The sequence below is a fragment of the Panthera tigris genome, chromosome A3 (genome assembly GCF_018350195.1).
Source record: "Panthera tigris isolate Pti1 chromosome A3, P.tigris_Pti1_mat1.1, whole genome shotgun sequence".
Lineage (NCBI taxonomy): Eukaryota > Metazoa > Chordata > Mammalia > Carnivora > Felidae > Panthera > Panthera tigris.
The window spans coordinates 85,265,756-85,285,081 of record NC_056662.1 but is presented as its reverse complement, the minus strand read 5'-3'; the positions used below and the strand labels follow the sequence as shown (position 1 = coordinate 85,285,081).

The 19,326-nt window shown below is 42.3% G+C and overlaps 1 pseudogene; it reads right to left on the bottom strand.

Moving 5' to 3' along the window:
- Positions 1-16,348: 16,348 nt before the first annotated feature.
- On the bottom strand, positions 16,349-17,350 carry LOC102967403 (annotated as a pseudogene).
- Positions 17,351-19,326: the final 1,976 nt, after the last annotated feature.

The following is a 19,326-nucleotide window of genomic DNA, read 5'->3' as shown; positions in this document are numbered from 1 at the left end:
AAGACTAAGGCTTTGGAGTCTGGGGGTATCTCAAGCATTTCTGCATTCAATCACATCTGTGAGCATAACTTGATTTCTATAAAAATTTATTTCCTTTTAGAAAGATATTGATCAAGCAGAAGAGTCAATTAAGATCACCTTCAAATATTCCAAAACACTGGCAGGGGCTGGGAGATAGTTTATAAGAAAATAGCCTACACATTTTATTATTATTTTTTTTAATGTTTATTTCTTTAGAGAGAGAGAGAGAGACTGTGCACACACACACACACACAAGCCGAGGGCGGGGGGAGGCAAAGAGAGGGAGAAAGAGAATCCCAGTCAGGCTCTCTCTGCACTCTCACTTTGCACCCTCTGCACTCTCAGTGCAGAGCCCGATGAGGGGCTTGAACTCATGAACTGAACCATGAGGTCATGACCTGGGCCGATATCAAGAGTTGAATGTTTTTTGTTTTTTGGGTTTTTTTTATTTTTTTTAAACATTTATTTATTTTTGAGACAGAGCATGAACGGGGGAGGGTCAGAGAGAGAGGGAGACAAAGAATCTGAAACAGGCTCCAGGCTCTGAGCTGTCAGCACAGAGCCCGACACGGGGCTCGAACCCACAGACCGCGAGATCATGACCTGAGCCGAAGTTGGCCGCTTAACCGACTGAGCCACCCAGGTGCCCCAAGAGTCGAATGTTTAACCGACTGAGCCACCCAGGCACCCCTCGCCTTCACAGTTTAAAGCCATATAGATTCTGTCCACCTTACTAAAGGACACTTGAATCTGGGAGATGGGGAAATACTGAAAGCACACTGTGTTCCTTATGCACCAAGAACGTGCTCTTTTGGAGGATTCCAATAACAAAGTGATTATAGCCACATAACTGAGGGGAATTTGGTCTCTGCCCATAGTAAAGTTCCCAGAGCAAGTATAGGAGCTATGATTTAAAAAAAAAAAAAAAAAAGAAAGAAAGAAAAAGAAAAAGAAAAAAAAGCTTTCTGAAATATTTCCATGTCTGTGATCTCTATTCTGACCCAGCTTCATTCCTCTGCTCCACCACAAGTTTGAGCCACAATTTATTATGGAAGCTCATCAAAGTGGCATCTCCCAAGTCACCTCTTGCCAAGGGACAGCATTTCTGTCTGGCTCCTGTGATTTTAAAGATGGGGACCCTTCCTGTCTTGTCTGGGTGTGTGATTTCTAGAAATGAGTCCTGATCAGTCAGCTGATAGTGTACAGGAAGTTGCTAGGGCTTTTCACCAAAACTATCACTTTGGTCTCTGCATAACATTTAAAGGTTCCTTCTCAAAATAAGCATGGACTTCAGATCCTTGGACATTAACAGGTAACTGGACAACCCTGGCCTATTTGACATCACGCATGCTAAGTTTGGAAATAAATCAGGTGACTGTGTTGGTGACATGAGCCAGAGACCAAGAGGTGCTCAGTAAACCTGGATTCATCAGGGTTTGGGTGCCAGTCCCTGTCCTGTCCCACTACGATTTCTGAACCCCAGGCTTCTCATCTACAAGGGCAGGGTGATGATAGCTCCCGTGGGCTATACTTATGAGGATTAGGATCCATGTATGTGGAAAGCTCTAGAGACATAGCAGTCATTGTTAAATAGTAATAATAACAATGCTAAGTTTTCTTTAAACAGTATTTGACAACAAGGTTGTGAAAGGCTGAATAATGGCTGTCTAAAGATGTTCACATCCTAATCCCCAGAACTTGAGAATGTGTAAAGGGACTTTGCAGATAAGATTAAGTCAAAGATCTTGAGATGAGGACACCATCTTGGATTGTCCAGGTGGGTCCAGTGTAACCACACAGGCCTCCTAAGAAGGAAGCAAAGAGAGATGGATGTGAGTATGGAAGGAGGTGAAAAAAGGCCCACAAGCCAAGGAACACAGATGACCTCTAGAAGCTGGAAGAGGTAAGGAGGTAGATTTCCCCTCAGAGCCTTTAGAGGGAAATCACCCTGCTGACAACCTTGACTTCAGCCCAGTGAGACCAATTTTGGAGTTCTGACCCCCAGTACTCTCTAAGAATCAATCTGTGTTGTTTCAAGCCACTGAGATTGTGGTAATTTATTACAATAGCCAGCAGAAACTCAGACAAAAATTGTAAAACGTATTTTCTTGTGTAGCCCATAAGCTGGATCTGGAGGCAATTTCCAACAGAACAACCTTTCTCACTTTTTCAGAACAAGAGTATCGCATATTTCTGACATATCTATCTCATACCAGATTCAAAAGTAGATGAACTCACTGAGGACAGTTTATGGAGCAAGAAGTACAGAGGTCCTAAAGCAGACCCTAAAGCAGTGATTCTTAGACTTCCCTGTGATTTTGAAACATTTATGTTCTTGTTTAAAGGAAGATTCTGACTCAGGAGGCCTGGGGTGAGGCCTGAGATTCTGCATTTCTAACACGTTACAGATGACACTATGTGGCTTGTCCCCACACCACACTTTGATTAGTCAGGCTCTAGAGGACCACGTTGAAGGAACACACTCTGAAGAGGCTCCATTAATGGACTTACTCTTAACCAGTTTCCCAACTCTATCCAGTCCTTTGTAAAATTCCTTGAGGGATGCTGAGGGTCTGCAGAGGCTCATGTCTGGAAGAACATCATTCACTGCCACTCCCACCAAGCGAATTGTACATATTCTCTCAGTTGGATCCGTCCCCAAGCAAATGCATCCCAATGTAATATAAGCTGTACTTACCTTTTTAATTATATGACGACGCTGATTATTTAAACCAATGAAATATGAGTGCAAAGAAAAAGGTTCTATGTTAATAGATTTGGAAAGAGAAAATGTACATCACTATAAAACATGTCAAGTCACACATGGATAAGTGGAGGGGGAATTATAAAACTCTCTACACTTAGAATGCTTTAAAATATGCCTTCAAATTTTCACTCCCATTTATTTTTTATTTTTTTAATGTTTATTTAATTTCAAGAGAGAGAGAGAGAGAACAAGCACAAGTGGGGGAGGGGCAGAGAGAGGGGGAGACACAGAATCCGAAGCAGGCTCCAGGCTCCGAGCTGTCAGCACAGAGCCCAATGCGGGGCTCGAACCCACAAACCCGTGTGATCATGACCTGAGCCAAAGTCAACGCTTAACCAACTGAGCCACCAGGCGCCCTTTCACTCCCATTTTAAAGAAACCAAAATTTCCCTGTGAGTGCATTACAGGTAACAAACACTTAGACAAGAAAGGCTTTAAGGATATGCATTTGGGTTTTAAGTGAACAATTAAAGGTCAAATGACTGCTGCCATTCTCAGTGGTGGTGGTGATGTACTCGCTTACACTTTAGACCTTTGGTTTTCCTTACACAACACTGCAGTTATTACCTACCACCCCTGTCAAGCCTCAGCACCACAAACCTGTCAGAGGCTGTGATTAATCTCTGTCTTTTGCAGAGGAAGAATTTGAAGCTCAAACAGAAAGGAGTGAATTGACTCGGTTCTAGAACCAGTAAAAGCCTTAACGTGATCATCCCAGATCTGACGCCTCTGTCAAGCCTTACCCTTTAAAGGGGGTCCCTGATGAGAAACAGCAAAAGACCAATTGTTTAACATATACTTAACGATAAGAGAAGCAGTAAGGAATACACATAAAACAAATACTTGTAAACAGAATGTCACATTCTGACATTTAAAGAGAGAGAGAATCGCACGTATTGTTCGATGAACGAGGGTCAAAGAGTACAGTGAAATAGCAGCTGTGGCAAAACCACATCAGGTTGAAGGAAGTTTATGTCAGAAAACTATAAGTAGAATGCAGATACCTATCTGAGATGGCCCTAGAGACCCCATGGTGGTTTCTCACCAATGTAAGTGCTACCTCAAGATTACATCATGTGGGTGAGGATTTGAATAAAACTATATATACACTGTCAATCATCACGTGCTGGACAACTGAAATGTCAGTTTCACAGAATTATGAAGGTAAAAGAACCCATATTCCACACCTTCTGAGTTACTTCTTGGGAGGGAAGGATGTTGACCCAAGGTCCAGGAAAAGCTGGCCTTCTTCACTGCCTTGCTGCCTCACTGCAGCATCCCTGTTTATTTTGTAGAATCTACATTTAGGAGAAGCCACAGCATTTAAGAGTTAAGAATAATTTCCATAGCATCAATGTGTGTGCCACAAGGGTTACATGAATGTTCCAGAAGTGACCTCACTGAACAACTCTTCTCTTTATAAACTTCATCTTTCCTTCTTTTGAAATGGGTGTCAAATCTCAATAAGAGCAAACAAACAAACGAAAGGCCTTCTGATTCAAGTTGGCAAATTATGCATATTCCTTTCTCTGCCCTCCCCAAATCGCATCTACATGACAGTATTAGAGGGACCAGGAAGAATGGAAGGTGCAAGAGGATCAGCACCAGGGCTTTTCGTGAATCTCTGGAAGCCAGTCTTTGGGTAGAATTATACTGAGGGATGAACACTGGCAAAAGGGACATCAGCTTCAGGACATGCCCAAGACAAAGCTGCAAAGGACAAGGCCCAGGAACTCAGGGACGGCAGGTATGAAAATGAACAGAACATATGCCTGTGGAATAAATGGTGGAGTAGATTCATTTTCCTGTACATTCTCTGCACCCACTCACACGACGAGTCCAAGGCAGGATGATTCCAGGATGGTTAATTTCAGGGCCCTGGGATATCATCAGGCCTGCAGATTCTTCCCAACTCTCAGGCGCCCCGCTCAGCGCGTCAGCTCACCCACGACCACAAATTGCCGGCAGCAGTCCCTTCCTCCCCACCGCAAGACGTGACAACTTCCGGGCTAAGGACGGAGGACGGCTCCCACTCTTCCACGCCCCTCTTCTAAGAGCAAGAGCTCTTTTCCCAGAAGCCTCCCCAACAGACCTCCTGCCACATCTCATTAGCCAGGACTGGGTCACGTGGCTGCCCCTACACCAGTCACCAGCAAGAGGAATGGAATTTCTGTGGTTGACTCAGAGCTGCGCTTCTCAAACTTGAGTGGGCTTCAGAATGGCCTGGGGATCTTGTGAAAACACCACTTTCTGGGCACCATTCCCAAAGGTTCTGGTTCAGTGAGTCTCGGGGTGGGGCTGGAGAGTTTGCCTTTTTTGCCAGTCCCCAGATGATGCCGATGGTGCTGGTTTAAGAACCCCTGGACTTAAGGAGACAACCAACAATGAAAGGGCTCATCCTGTTACAGGATTTTGAGTGGTTCTAATGTGACTTCCTGCCCACATGTTTCAAGTGAAGCCTTTGCATGCACACTGCCCGCCCTCATGCTCAAAGCTTAGTCATCTCTCTCATTCAGGGAAGTTATGATTGTAACCATCAGAAGAACTAAAAGCAGAAATGGTCACAAGTGGCTACCTCAGGAAAGCAGGTGGGGGGGGGGGGGGAGGAAGTGATGATATATTTTATTATGATTATGTGCCCATCTGAACTGATTGGCTTTTTCTTTTCATCAGTGTTATTGAATACTAATTCTTTAATAAGAATACTTTTGTAGTGCACATTTTTCCTACTAAATAGTCTCAACTTTCTTGAGCCTTGGTACTGGCCTTCATGGAAGTCTGTGGTGGTGGTGGTGGTAGTGACCTGGGAGGAGTAGGGGTGAACTTCTCCCTAGGTTCTTTTCAAATTATTTTTCCAAAGAGAAAGAGTGCCATTTTTTTTAAGTTTATTTATTTATTTTGAGAGAGAGGGCATGAGTGGGGAGTTTCAACCAGCCATTTCCATGTACATATCGAGATCAAGGTTGTGAATCCAGCTTAATGTATGTGGGGGTAGTTATCTTTCAAGGATACCAGTCATTGAGTTAAAATCATCATAATGAGATTGACAAACTATTAACCTATGGTTTGTATCAAAATTTGTCTTAAGAATGGCGCTCTTTTGGGGCCCCTGGGTGGCTCAGTCCATTGAGCATCTGACTTCAACTTAGGTCATGATCTCGTGGTTCCTGGGTTCGAGCCCAAGTCAGGCTCTGCACTGACAGTGAGGAGCCTGCTTGAGATTCTCCTTATCTCTCTCTGCCTCTTTCTCTGCCACTCCCCAACCCACCCTCTCTCTCTCAAAATAAACAAATAAATAAATTTAAAAGAAAAAAATAAAGAATGGCACTCTTTCTCTTTGGAAAAATAATTTGAAAAGAACCTAGGGAGAAGTTCACCTCCACTCCTCCCAGGCCACTACCATCACCACCACCACCACATACCTCCATGAAGGCCAGCACCCAGGCTCAAGAGAAAAAGGCTAAAACACTCTGCAAACAAGGGGAGAAGCTGTCAGATCTCCCCAGGAAATCCAGTGGAGAACAGAGAGGAGGAAGAGAGAAAAATGGGTACCATGGGAGGAATGGGCTGCATTTTGAGCTCGCATGGACATCCTTCATCACTTTCCCAGGACCCTCTTCAGCTAAGAGTCTTATCCATGCTGTGTGAGTGATATTTTGTGGTGGAAACTAAAGCATCTCTGTTTCACATTTGACATGGGATGCCCCAGACCACCTAAGAGGGAACAGAAGGCCAAGGAGACTCAGAGAAGGTATTTCACCTACATCTCAAAGAGCACATTAGCCCCCAGTTGTCACCCTGTTATATAAGATTATATTATATTATATAATATAATATATTATATGTAATATAATATATTATATTTCTAAAAAAGGCCACCAAGCTCACATCAGGGAGCAAATATTTCAACCCTATGAAGCTTCCAGGTGCCTGAGGGTCCTGACCTCCTGAGAAGGAGCTGTCACTCAGAGACATCTTCCTGGAAGAGGTGGCGGGCTGCCAGTGTCCAGAGTCACCTGTGCTGGAAGCTTTAGGCCAAAAACTGAGTGTGTCCTTCAGATAGAACAACTCCGAGAGTTCCTCAGCTGGCATTTATCTACACAGAAACCACAGAGAAGTGAAATCTGACCCATCACAGAGGTCTTTCTGTGTAAATAAATAAGTAGATAAATAAATAAAAGCCCTGGGTTGTGTGGGCAGCGAGGAGACGGGCGTGTGCATGGGTGGCCCTTGGCCCGCACGAGCTGCACAAGGGCCTCAGAGGGCGCTTCTCCGGGGCCGCGGGGGCTCCCACGCTGTCCAGGCTTTGGGCCCTCAAGGCTCAGGGAGGAGGGGGCTTCTGCACGCCCTCCGGGTCTGCATGCTGAGGGGACGCAGGTGCCCTCGGGTTTCTCCCAGACCACTCAGGGGACTAGGTGCTCGCCATCCGGAGCCCAGGCCTGGCGGTGGAAAGGGGCCTGCAGACAGCATCCATGACAGATGATCATCGATTATGAGGAAGATGGTGGCCTAGGAGGATGCTGGGCTCACCACGTCCTGCTGATCACTTAGATTCCACCCACATCTGCCTAAATAACCCAGAAAATAGCCAGAAGACTACCAGAACAGACTCTCCAGAGCCAAGCGTAGACAAGAGGCCCACAGAAGAGGGTAGGAAGGGCGGAGAGGCAGTGCGCTACACGGACTGGTGGGAGGAAGCCGGGGCAGTGGAGGGGCAGCCAGCCCGGCAAGGCAAAATCCCCGAGTCTGGCTTGCAAAAGCGGAGGGGCCGGACTGCATGAGTTCTGACAGCCAGCGGGACTTAACATCTGGAATGTTATAAGTCAACAGCTCTGCTCGGAGAGCGGGAGGGCGAGAGGACACGGGGAGGGAGAGTTGTTGAGTCCTGGAAGACGGAGCTCGCTCGGTGGGGAACAAAGGCACTGGCCAGCGCCATCTCCCTCACCCATCCCCCAGCCGAAATCCCAAAGGGAACCAGTTTCTGTCACCGAACTTGCTTGCACCACGCAAACCCCCAACTCTGTGCTTCTGTGGATCCATCCCTCCAATGGGTCTGTCTGCCTCCGTCCCAGTGCCGCAGGGCCCCTCCCGCAGGGGACCACCGGCGGCAAAGCGAGCTAAGCCTGCCCCTTCTGCCCCTGTACACCTTCAGGATTCACCCCGGCTAATATGCCAGATCCCATAGAAGCAGCACCACAAGCCTGGCAGTGTGCAAGTAGCCCAGACAAGGGCCACACCACTCCACAGTGAGTCCTGCCCCTGGGAGAGGGGAAGATAAGGTACACACCAGTCTGATTGTGGCCCCAGTGGTGGGCTGGGGGCAGATATCAGGTCTGACTGCGGCCCCGCCCACCAACACAAGTTACTCCAGACATCACAGGGGAAGTGCCCTGCAGTTCGGCACCACTCCAGGGACTATCCAAAATGACGAAACGGAAGAGTTCTCCTCAAAAGAAACTCCAGGAAGTAGCGACAGCTAACGAATTGATCAAAAACGGTTTAAGCAATATAACGGAGCATGAATTTAAAATAATAATCATAAAATTAATCGCTGGGCTTGAAAAAAGTATAGGGGACAGCAGAGAATCTATTGCTACAGAGATCAAGAGACTAAGAAACAGTCACGAGGAGCTAAAAATGCTATAAATGAGGTGCAAAATAAAATGGAGGCAACCACAGCTTGGATTGAAGAGGCAGAGGAGAGAATAGGTGAATTAGAAGATAAAATTATGCTAAAAGAGGAAGCTGAGAAAAAGAGAGAGATAAAAAAATCCAAGAGTATGAGGGGAGAATTAGAGAACTAAGTGATGCAATGAAGCGCAACAATATCCGTATAATAGGAATTCCAGAAGAGGAAGAGAGAGAGAAAGGGGCTGAAGGTGTACTTGAACAAATCAGAGCTGAGAACTTCCCTGATCTGGGAAGGAAAAAGGCATTGAAATCCAAGAGGCACAGAGAACTCCCTTCAGACGTAACTTGAATCACTCTTCTGCATGACATATCATAATGAAACTAGCAAAATACAAGGATAAAGAGAAAGTTCTGAAAGCAGCGATAGATAAACACGCTCTAACATATAAAGGGAGACCAGTAAGACTAATGACGGATCTATCTACTAAAACTTGGCAGGCCAGCAAGGAATGGCAGGAAATCTTCAATGTGATGAACAGAAAAAAATATGCAGCCGAGAATCCTTTATCCAGCAAGTCTGTCATTCAGAATAGAAGGAGAGATAAAGGTCTTCCCAAATAAACAAAAACTGAAGGAATTCATCACCACAAATCCAGCCCTACAAGAGATCCTAAGGGGGATTCTGTGAGTGAAATGTTGCAAGGACCACAAAGTACCAGAGACATCACTACAAGCATGAAACCTACAGATATCACAATGACTCTAAACCCATATCTTTCTATAATAACACTGAATGTAAATGGACTAAATGCTCCAACCAAAAGACATAGGGTATCAGAATGGATAAAAAAAACAAGACCCATCTATTTGCTGTCTAAAAGAGACTCATTTTAGACCTGAGGACACCTTCAGATTGAAAGTGAGGGGATGGAGAACTATATATCATGCTACTTGAAGTCAAAAGAAAGCTGCAGTAGTCATACTTATATCAGAAAAATTAGACTTTAAATTAATGGCTGTAACAAGAGATGAAGAAGGGCATTATATAATAATTACAGGGTCTATCCATCAGGAAGAGCTAACAATTATAAATGTCTAGGTGCTGAATACAGGAGCCCCCAAATATATAAAACAATTAATCACAAATATAAGCAACCTTATTGATAAGAATGTGGTAGTTGTAGGGGACTTTAATACTCCACTTACAACAATGGATAGATCATCTAGACACAGGATGGATAAAGAAACAAGGGCCCTGAACGATACATTGGATCAGACGGACTTGACAGATATATTTAGAACTCTTCATCCCAGAGCAACAGAATATACTTTCTTCTCGAGTGCACATGGAACATTCTCTAAGATAGATCACATACTGGGTCACAAAACAGCCCTTCATAGGTATAAAAGAATTGAGATCATACCATGCATACTTTCAGACCACAGTGCTATGAAGCTTGAAATCAACCATAGGAAAAAGTCTGGAAAACCTCCAAAAGCATGGCGGTTAAAGAACACCCTACTAAAGAATGAATGGGTCAACCAGGCAATTAGAGGAGAAATTTAAAAATATATGGAAACAAATTAAAATGAAAATACAACAATCAAAACACTTTGGGATGCATCAAAGGCAGTCCTGAGAGGAAAATACATTGCGATCCAGGCCTATCTCAAGAAACAAGAAAAATCCCAAATACAAAATCTAACAGCATACCTAAAGGAAATAGAAGCAAAACAGCAAAGACACCCCAAACCCAGCAGAAGAAGAGAAATAATAAAGATAAGAGCAGAAATAAACAATATAGAATCTAAAAAAAAAACTGTAGAGCAGATCAACGAAACCAAGAGTTGTTTTTTTGAAAAAATAAACAAAATTGATAAACCTGTAGCCAGGCTTCTCAAAAAAAAAAGGGAGATGACCCAAATAGATAAAATCATGAATGAAAATGGAATCATTACAACCAATCCCTCAGAAATAGAAGCAACTATCAGGGAATACTATGAAAAATTATATGCCAACAAACTGGACAACTTGGAAGAAATGGACAAATTCCTAAGCACCCACATGCTTCCAAAACTCAAGCAGGAAGAAATAGAAAACTTGAACAGACCCATAACCAGCAAAGAAATTGAATCAGTTATCAAAAATCTCCCAACAAATAAGAGTCCAGGACCAGATGGCTTCCAGGGGAATTCTACCAGACATTTAAAGCAGAGATAATACCTATCCTTCTCAAGCTATTCCAAAAAATAGAAAGGGAAGGAAAAGTTCCAGACTCATTCTATGAAGCCAGCATTACTTTGATTCCTAAACCAGACAGAGACCCAGCAAAAAAAGAAAACTACAGGCCAATATCCCTGATGAATATGGATGCAGAAATTCTCAATAAGATACTAGCAAATCAAATTCAACAGCATATAAAAAGAGTTATACACCATGATCAAGTGAGATTCATTCCTGGGCTGCAGGCCTGGTTCAACATTTGCAAATCAATCAATGTGATACATCACATTAATAAAAGAAAAGATAAGAACCATATGATCCTGTCAATCAATGCAGAAAAAGCATTTGACAAAATTCAGCATCCTTTCTTAATAAAAACCCTCGAGAAAGTCGGGATAGAAGGAACATACTTAAACATCATAAAAGCCATTTATGAAAAGCCCACAGCTAATATCATCCTCAATGGGGAAAAACTGAGAGCTTTCCCCCTGAGATCAGGAACACGACAGGGATGTCCACTCTCACCGCTGTTGTTTAACATAGTATTGGAAGTGTTAGCATCAGCAATTAGACAACAAAAGGAAATCAAAGGCATCAAAATTGCCAATGATGAAGTCAATCTTTCACTTTTTGCAGATGACATGATATTATACATGGAAAACCCGATAGAATCCACGAAAAGTCTGCTAGAACTGATACATGAATTCAGCAAAGTCGCAGGATACAAAATCAATGTACAGAAATCAGTTGCATTCTTATACACTAATAATGAAGCAACAGAAAGACAAATAAAGAAACTTACCCCATTCACAATTGCACCAAGAAGCATAAAATACCTGGGAATAAACCTAACCAAAGATGTAAAAGATCTATCTGTATGCTGAAAACTATAGAAAGCTTATGAAGGAAATTGAAGAAGATATAAAGAAATGGAAAAACGTTCCGTGCTCATGGATTGGAAGAATAAATATTGTTAAGATGTCAATACTACCCAAAGCTATCTACACATTCAATGCAATGCCAATCAAAATTGCACCAGCATTCTTCTCGAAACTAGAACAAGCAATCCTAAAATTTGTATGGAACCACAAAAGGCCTGAATACCGAAAGTAATTTTGAAGGAGAAGACTGAAGCAGGAGGCATCACAATCCCAGACTTTAGCCTCTACTACAAAGCTGTAATCATCAAGGCAGTATGGTATTGGCACAAAAACAGACACATAGACCAATGAAATAGAATAGAAACCCCAGAATTAGACCCACAAATGTATGGCCAACTAATCTTTGACAAAGCAGGAAAGAATATCCAGTGGAAAAAAGACAGTCTCTTTAACAAATGGTGCTGGGAGAACTGGACATCAACACGCAGAAGGATGACACTAGACCACTTTCTTACACCATTCACAAAAACAAACTCAAAATGGATAAAGGACCTGAATGTGAGACAGGAAACCATCAAAACCCTAGAGGAGAAAGCAGGAAAAAACCTCCCTGACCTCAGCTGCAGCAATTTCGTACGTGACACATCCCCAAAGGCAAGGGAATTAAAAGCAAAAATGAACTATTGGGACCTCATGAAGATAAAAAGCTTCTGCACTGCAAAGGACTAAACTAAAAGGCAACAACAAACTAAAACGCAACAAAACTAAAAGGCAACCAACGGAATGGGAAAAGATATTTGCAAATGACATATCGAACAAAGGGCTAGTATCCAAAATCTATAAAGAACTCACCAAACTCCACACCTGAAAAACAAATAATCCAGTGAAGAAATGGGCAGAAAACATGAATAGACACTTCTCCAAAGAAGACATCCAGATGGCCAACAGGCACATGAAAAGATGCCCAATGCCTGGGTGGCTCAGTCGGTTAAGCGTCCGACTTCAGCTCAGGTCACGATCTCGCGGTCCGTGAGTTCGAGCCCCGCATCGGGCTCTGTGCTGACGGCTCAGAGCCTGGAGCCTGCTTCCGATTCTGTGTCTCCCTCTCTCTCTGACCCTCCCCCATTCATGCTCTGTCTCTCTCTCTGTCTCAAAAATAAATAAACGTTAAAAAAAAAAAAATTAAAAAAAAAAAAAAAAAAAAAAAGAAAAGATGCCCAATGTCGCTCCTCATCAGGGAAATACAAATCTAAAACCACACTCAGATATCACCTCATGCCAGTCAGAGTGGCTAAAATGAACAAATCAGGAGACTATAGATGCTGGAGAGGATGTGGAGAAACAGGGACCCTCTTGTACTGTTGGTTGGAATGCACACTGGTGCAGCCGCTCTGGAAAACAGTGTGGAGGTTCCTCAAAAAATTAAAAATAGATCTACCCTATGACCCAGCAATAGCACTGCTAGGAATTTACCCAAGGGATACAGGAGTGCTGATGCATGGGGGAATTTGTACCCCAATGTTTATAGCAGCACTTTTAACAATAGCCAAATTATGGAAAGAGCCTAAATGTCCATCAACTGATGAATGGATAAAGAAATAGTGGTTAAAAAAAAAAAAAAGAAATTGTGGTTTATAAACCACACAATGGAATACTACGTGGAAATGAGAAAGAATGAAATATGGCCTTTTGTAGCAACGTGGATGGAACCGGAGAGTGTTATGCTAAGTGAAATAAGTCATACAGAGAAAGACAAATACCATATGTTTTCACTCTTATGTGGATCCTGAGAAACTTAACAGAAGACCATTGGGGAAGGGGAAAAAAAAAAGGTTAGAGAGGGAGGGAGCCAAAACATAAGAGACTCTTAAAAACTGAGAAGAAAAAAAAAAAAAAAGAAAAAAAAAACCTGAGAACAAACTGAGGGTTGATGGGTGGTGGGAGGGAGAGGAGGGTGGGTGATGGGTATTGAGGAGGGCACCTGTTGGGATGAGCACTGGGTGTTGTATGGAAACCAATTTGACAGTAAATTTCATATTTAAAAAAAAAAGCCCTATAGCTATTTTTAGCCTGATTCACTCTAAAATCACTGTTGCATTCACCATCCAAAGAATAGGGATGCTGATTCAAATAATACTTATGTTCCATTTAGTTCTGGTCATTTCCCACTAATACCCAGGAAATAATCTGAAGATCTACCATGAGTACAAGCTTACTGTTATTATTCCATTTGCTCAGGAATTGAATGGATTCTATTCATCAGCACATTCAGCACAACCTGAATTTTGCAATTCAGGTTTTATCTTTTTTTTAAAAAGTTTCTTCGTTTCTCTTTGCAATTGTAAGGCTAGGTTGAATTATTATCTTTTTTTGCTCCCATTCTGTGGCTGATTCTCCTTTTCATTTATAAATTACCTATTTCACTTATCTTCAGACGTAGCAAAAATGCAACCTGCTCTCTGTCTCGAGTAATTAGCTGTTGTTTCCTTTTTGGGTCAAATGGAGGAGCTTGTAGTCAGGATCATCAACAAGGCATCTCTCAAAAAAGAATAACACTATCACCCTAAGAAAGTCATTCTTTAACTTATTAGGGAAAAAACCTGAAGAGAAAAGAAACGTATTGGCCATTTTGTCTTGTAATCCAGAGTCCAATTTGATTCTGCTGTCTTTGTCTCCCTCCCGAAGAGGGTCATGAGGCAGAGCAGACATCCACAGTGGCACAGTGTATTACATTTGTGCTTGTATCCCTCAGAGACAAGGACAACATGGCTGGCTCAAGGAGGCAAAGTGAGACTGAAATACCTGGCGCACTCACTTGCCAAATTCCAGAATATTCGGATCTTGATTTAATTTGTTCCAAATTATAATCTGGGAGAGAAAAATTACCTGTCGACATCCACAGCCACAGGAATACGAGGCAAGAGGAAAACTTGTTTCGCAGCTCCCTCTGCTGGCCTTTCAAAAAAAATCATCTCTCCCCTCACTACCAGGTCCTGTGCTGGGTATATGTAGTGGGCCAACTTCCTGCCACATGTGAGCCAATAAGGAAGTTAGGTCCACATTGACTGGGAAAATCTTGTCAAGGAACCAAGTGCTTCAAAAGATGAAAACGGTAGAGGGGTCAACCCAATGGTAAATCCAAACTAAAATGCTGATTCTCCAGTCCACCTTATAAAAAAGTTAACCTGAGATGAGGTCCAGGCAGGTTTATTCTGAAAAAGAATCCCGGATGATTCTGTTGCACCTCCTGGTTGGGAACTACAGGTCCTAAAAGTTATGTTTTATAGTTAATGTGTATTCTGGCTGCTACAGTTTAAGTTTATATCTATTCTACAGGCTTTGGGAGCAGGGAAGAATCCGCATTTACCTGACCCATTTAAGCGGCCATCTAAATGGCACCTATAGCCTTGCTTATTCAGGCTAAAAACCCCAAATTCCCTCATTTTTTATTGCAGTTTCTATCCTCTTGAAAGATCCTCAGGAATAAATAATAGCAATCCAGAGAGACACTTAGCATTGTGTGCACTCACATTTCTGCAGCCTTGCTGTTTTCTCATCTTTGGTTTCCTCATTTCTTCTCCTTAAGGATTTTGCTAATGTCAGTGCATTCCTTCTGAAGCTGGTGAGCAACCATTCAATGACAGAAGGGTCACAGCTCCCAAAATGTTCATGCTATTCATTTTGCATGATGACAAGGAAGATATGGCATGGTGTTGAATGACACACACAGCATACTGAACCCACAGTCCTGAGGTCTACACATCAAACCTATCCCTGGCAAGAGAAGAGGCCTTGGCACGTCAGCTCAGTGACTAAGAGATGGCTTCTTGCTAGCCAGGGCATGATTTACATTCAAATTCTTTATACCTCAGGGGAGCTGCCCCAAGAAAAAGCTTTCAGGGCTCAAGGCTATATCCATGACCTTGGCCTGAAACCTTGCAGATGCGTAGCCTTGGTTATTTCCTACCAAGGGAAATAACTCAAAATCTGTCCAAATAATCATGGGTCAAAGTACACGCAAGACAACAGAACAAAACACTTACGTAGTTTCTTCTATCTAGGAAAATATTATACACACATAATATAATACCTTCCTATAACCTTTTGTTCTCTTTTTTTTTTCAAATAAAATTTTAATGATTTCCATCAGTACAACTGAAAATCTAGTGTCATAAAAGGGCATTTCCTGCTAAATTTCAAAATACAGCTTGTGGGCCATTTCTGAGCAGAAGCATCAAATCCTACTGAGTGTTCAATTTATTAACTAAAGTGACAGTATCATGGTCTAGGAGATGGGAAAGAGCAATGATCAGCTCACAGAATTTGGCTAAGAAAGAAAACAAAGAAAAACAATGTAAATAATAGAATAGCCACAGCTATAAGTAAAAAAATGTGATCTCGAATACCCATCTCTTAAATTACTAGAAAAAAAAACTTACAGATAAAGTTACAGCAAATACAGTCTTCACAGATTTGGGTAAATTTATTTGCATTTTATAGTGATGTCTAAGCCCTATATCCAATGAAACCATTTTTTATTTGTTTTTTTATTTAAGAAATTTTTAATGTGTATTTATTTTTGAGAAAAAGAAAGAAAGACAGAGCATGAGCTGGGGAGGGACAGAGAGAGAAAAAGACACAGAATCTGAAGCAGGCTCCAGGCTCCGAGCTGTCAGCACAGAGCCTGACAGGGGTTCAAACCCAAGCCGTGAGATCATGACCTGAGCGGAAGTCGGATGCTTAGCCAGCTAGGCCACCCAGGCACCCTACCAATGAAACCATTTTTAAAAGCTCTATGAGGAATGGAAATTTAGATGTCTATTACCCTTTACTTTAAAAAAGAAAAAAAAAACACTTAAATTTCTGAATGAGCAAGATTCACTTTTGTAGGTAGAGGCCCTGCTTCTTCATAGTCCGGCTCTCCATCTAACAACCACAAGAGAAGAAGCTGGATATCTGTTTAGCTTCGGTGCATTCACAAATTCCAAGTCACCATAGATACTCAGCTCCTCAGAGGGAACATACTGCTCCACAGCTGTAGCAACAGTTGCACAACAAGTCCAGAGCAATACCATCACCGAGAGGACAGGAGTTGTGGTTAAAATCCACCCAGAGTTAAGAGGGAAACATCTTAAAAAGCCATCACTTTCTCCATCTTCAAGACACTTCCTATGTGTTTGTGAACTTCTCGTTTGCAGATAGGACATTTTGTGTTGGCACAATTCTTTCAAATTTGTTGGCTCCTGCTCCAACTGTGGTGCATACTGGATTTCTGGCTTAGACTGGAATATAACTATTTTTCCATCAACAGCTTGAAGATAAAACGTCCATGGAGAGGTTATGAAGCTCTGTTCAGAGTCCATCATGTCACTCCAGAGTGACCTTACCAGAGTCAGAGGGAAGAATAGATGCATTTTTGGCATTAGGAGCATGAGCTGTTCTTGTCTCAGTTCAGCAAATGGCAGCTGGTCCTGGCAACCAAGATGTCAAGCATATTGCTTACCAGATTGAGAATGTGCTTCTCTACATGCAGATTCAACGTTCCATTTTGGTCCAATTTAAACCAATTCCATCATCCGCAAATTGACAAATTGAAAACAGCCTGCGACCTTTCTGACATGCGTACAACTCCTCTTCCTTGGGGTAAATACGTAAGAGGAAGGTCAACTGACAAGCCCAGTGATAAAATGCAGTATCACCCAAGGCCGAGTCAAACACTTCAGCCCAAGTGGTCCTCGAGCCTCCTGCCAGGGCCATGGTCAGCAGCAGCAGTGGCGGGAACCCCAATTGGGCCCTGACCCAGAGGCTCCCCTTTGGCGCTGCCATTTTGTTTCCCTCTGACCACCCTTCATTCTTTACAAAGCAAGTTAATATGTGTTTTACAATCAAGTTTCACAACCACAAATACATGTTGATTTGTTACAACAGCTTTTTATAATTGATGTGTGTGTCTCTCTCTGTGTGTATATGTGTATATATGTATATATGTATTCTTAAACATGCATTTTATATATATTCATATAACTTTTAAATCAGGAATTTTTTTGAAAAACAGATTAATATTTTTAAGATAAGCTTCTTGATTATCGAAAATAATCTTTCAGTTTTGACAAATAGTAACCCAAAATATCTGTACGGACTCAATTAATGGCACAATGCACAAGCACCCAAGTTTAATCCCCTGTGAGTGACCTTCTGAAAAATACCAATAGCAATACATTGAAATGATCTAGGTTCTATATGGGAGAAGGAGTCCTGAGATAAATATAGATAAGGATCTCTGGGTTTTTCAAAGACCTATCTTTTTTAAAACATGTATTTTTATTACAGATATACTATAGATCTGTCATGTACCAGATTTGGGAGAATCTTGTTTATAATTTCAACAATGCTTTGCAGGCCATTTGTGACTCTCCAACGGGATGACCGATACACATCTTCAAGCATCCACTGAGAACGTTCCTATTTACTCATTTAAATGTTCATTCTTTCATTCACTTTATCTTTTCTTCCCAGCAGCTAAAAGATGAATGCAAAACTCACACTCACACAGAGCTGCCAAAGTAAAGGGAAAATACACTGGATACTAGAAAGAATTGAGGAGACCGATACTCTGGATCATTTCCTTTGTTCCTCTTACAGCACAGGGGTGAAGCCAGGAAGCAAAGGAAAGGGGTTTAAATCCCCAAATGCTTACGGTTTAACTGGGTCTCAATGCCAACTCATCTTCTACTCTTCAAAATCATTTCATTATGGAATTTAGCATGGCCTTGCCTGGCTTTGTACATTCATTCACTCAATAAATATCTATCAAGTCTCTACTGTGTTCTAGGCACTATTTTCAGTGCTGAGATACAGCATTAAACAAAGTCACTGCTTTTGTGGAGTCACATTCCCTAGGGGAAGATGGATAATCAACAATAAACAAGAGAATTCACAAAATATCAAGTGGTAAGAACAAAGATAATGAAGGCTAACGAGGCAAAAGAGAGTGATGGGTAGGTATGATGGGAAGGCTTACAGGGTGGTCAGGGAAGACCTCTCTGGGTAAGTGACTGGTGAGCAGAGTCCAGGGGACTGCTGTGAAGTAGCAGGATTTCTGAAGATGGAGGAAGGGTTCTTCAATACAGGAAACAATAGGCATGAAGACACTAAAGTCTTTACCAAACAACTGCTGGTTTCCAGATACTTGGCCAGATGCCACACATACAATAATGAGCAAAATGGGTGTGAACTTCCACTGTCATGGCACTTATCAACCGTGTGAGGAGGGGGCTCACAGAGTGATATGAAAGGGTACTTATGAGAGTGGGAGTGAAGTGAACATACCTAAAATGGTCAGGACTGCTCTTTGGGAGAGCTGACACATTCACCTGGAAGATGATATTATCAAGAACAGTGGTATGGCCAAGAGCATTTTCCTGGCAGAGAATAGTATTGCCAAAGTCCCTGGAAGATCACTTGACATGCTCCAGGAAGAGAAGAAAAAGCCAATGATACCTGCACACAGTTGGCTAAAGGAAAAGCAGATTGAGATCAGTTTGGAGATATGAGTAGATGTCAGACCATTCAGGACTTTGTAGACCATAATTAGGAGTTTCAAGTATTTTTAAGTGCATTGTATAGCCATGTGGAGATTTAAGCAGAGAGTACCATGACCTGATTTGTGTGTTTAAAGGAAATAGACTGGAAGAAGACAAGGAGAGATATGAGAAGTCCACTAAGGAAGCTATTGTCCTAGCTCAGGGGGGAAATCATGGTGGCTTGGATCACAGCCACGGCTGTGGGAACAGAGAGAGAGA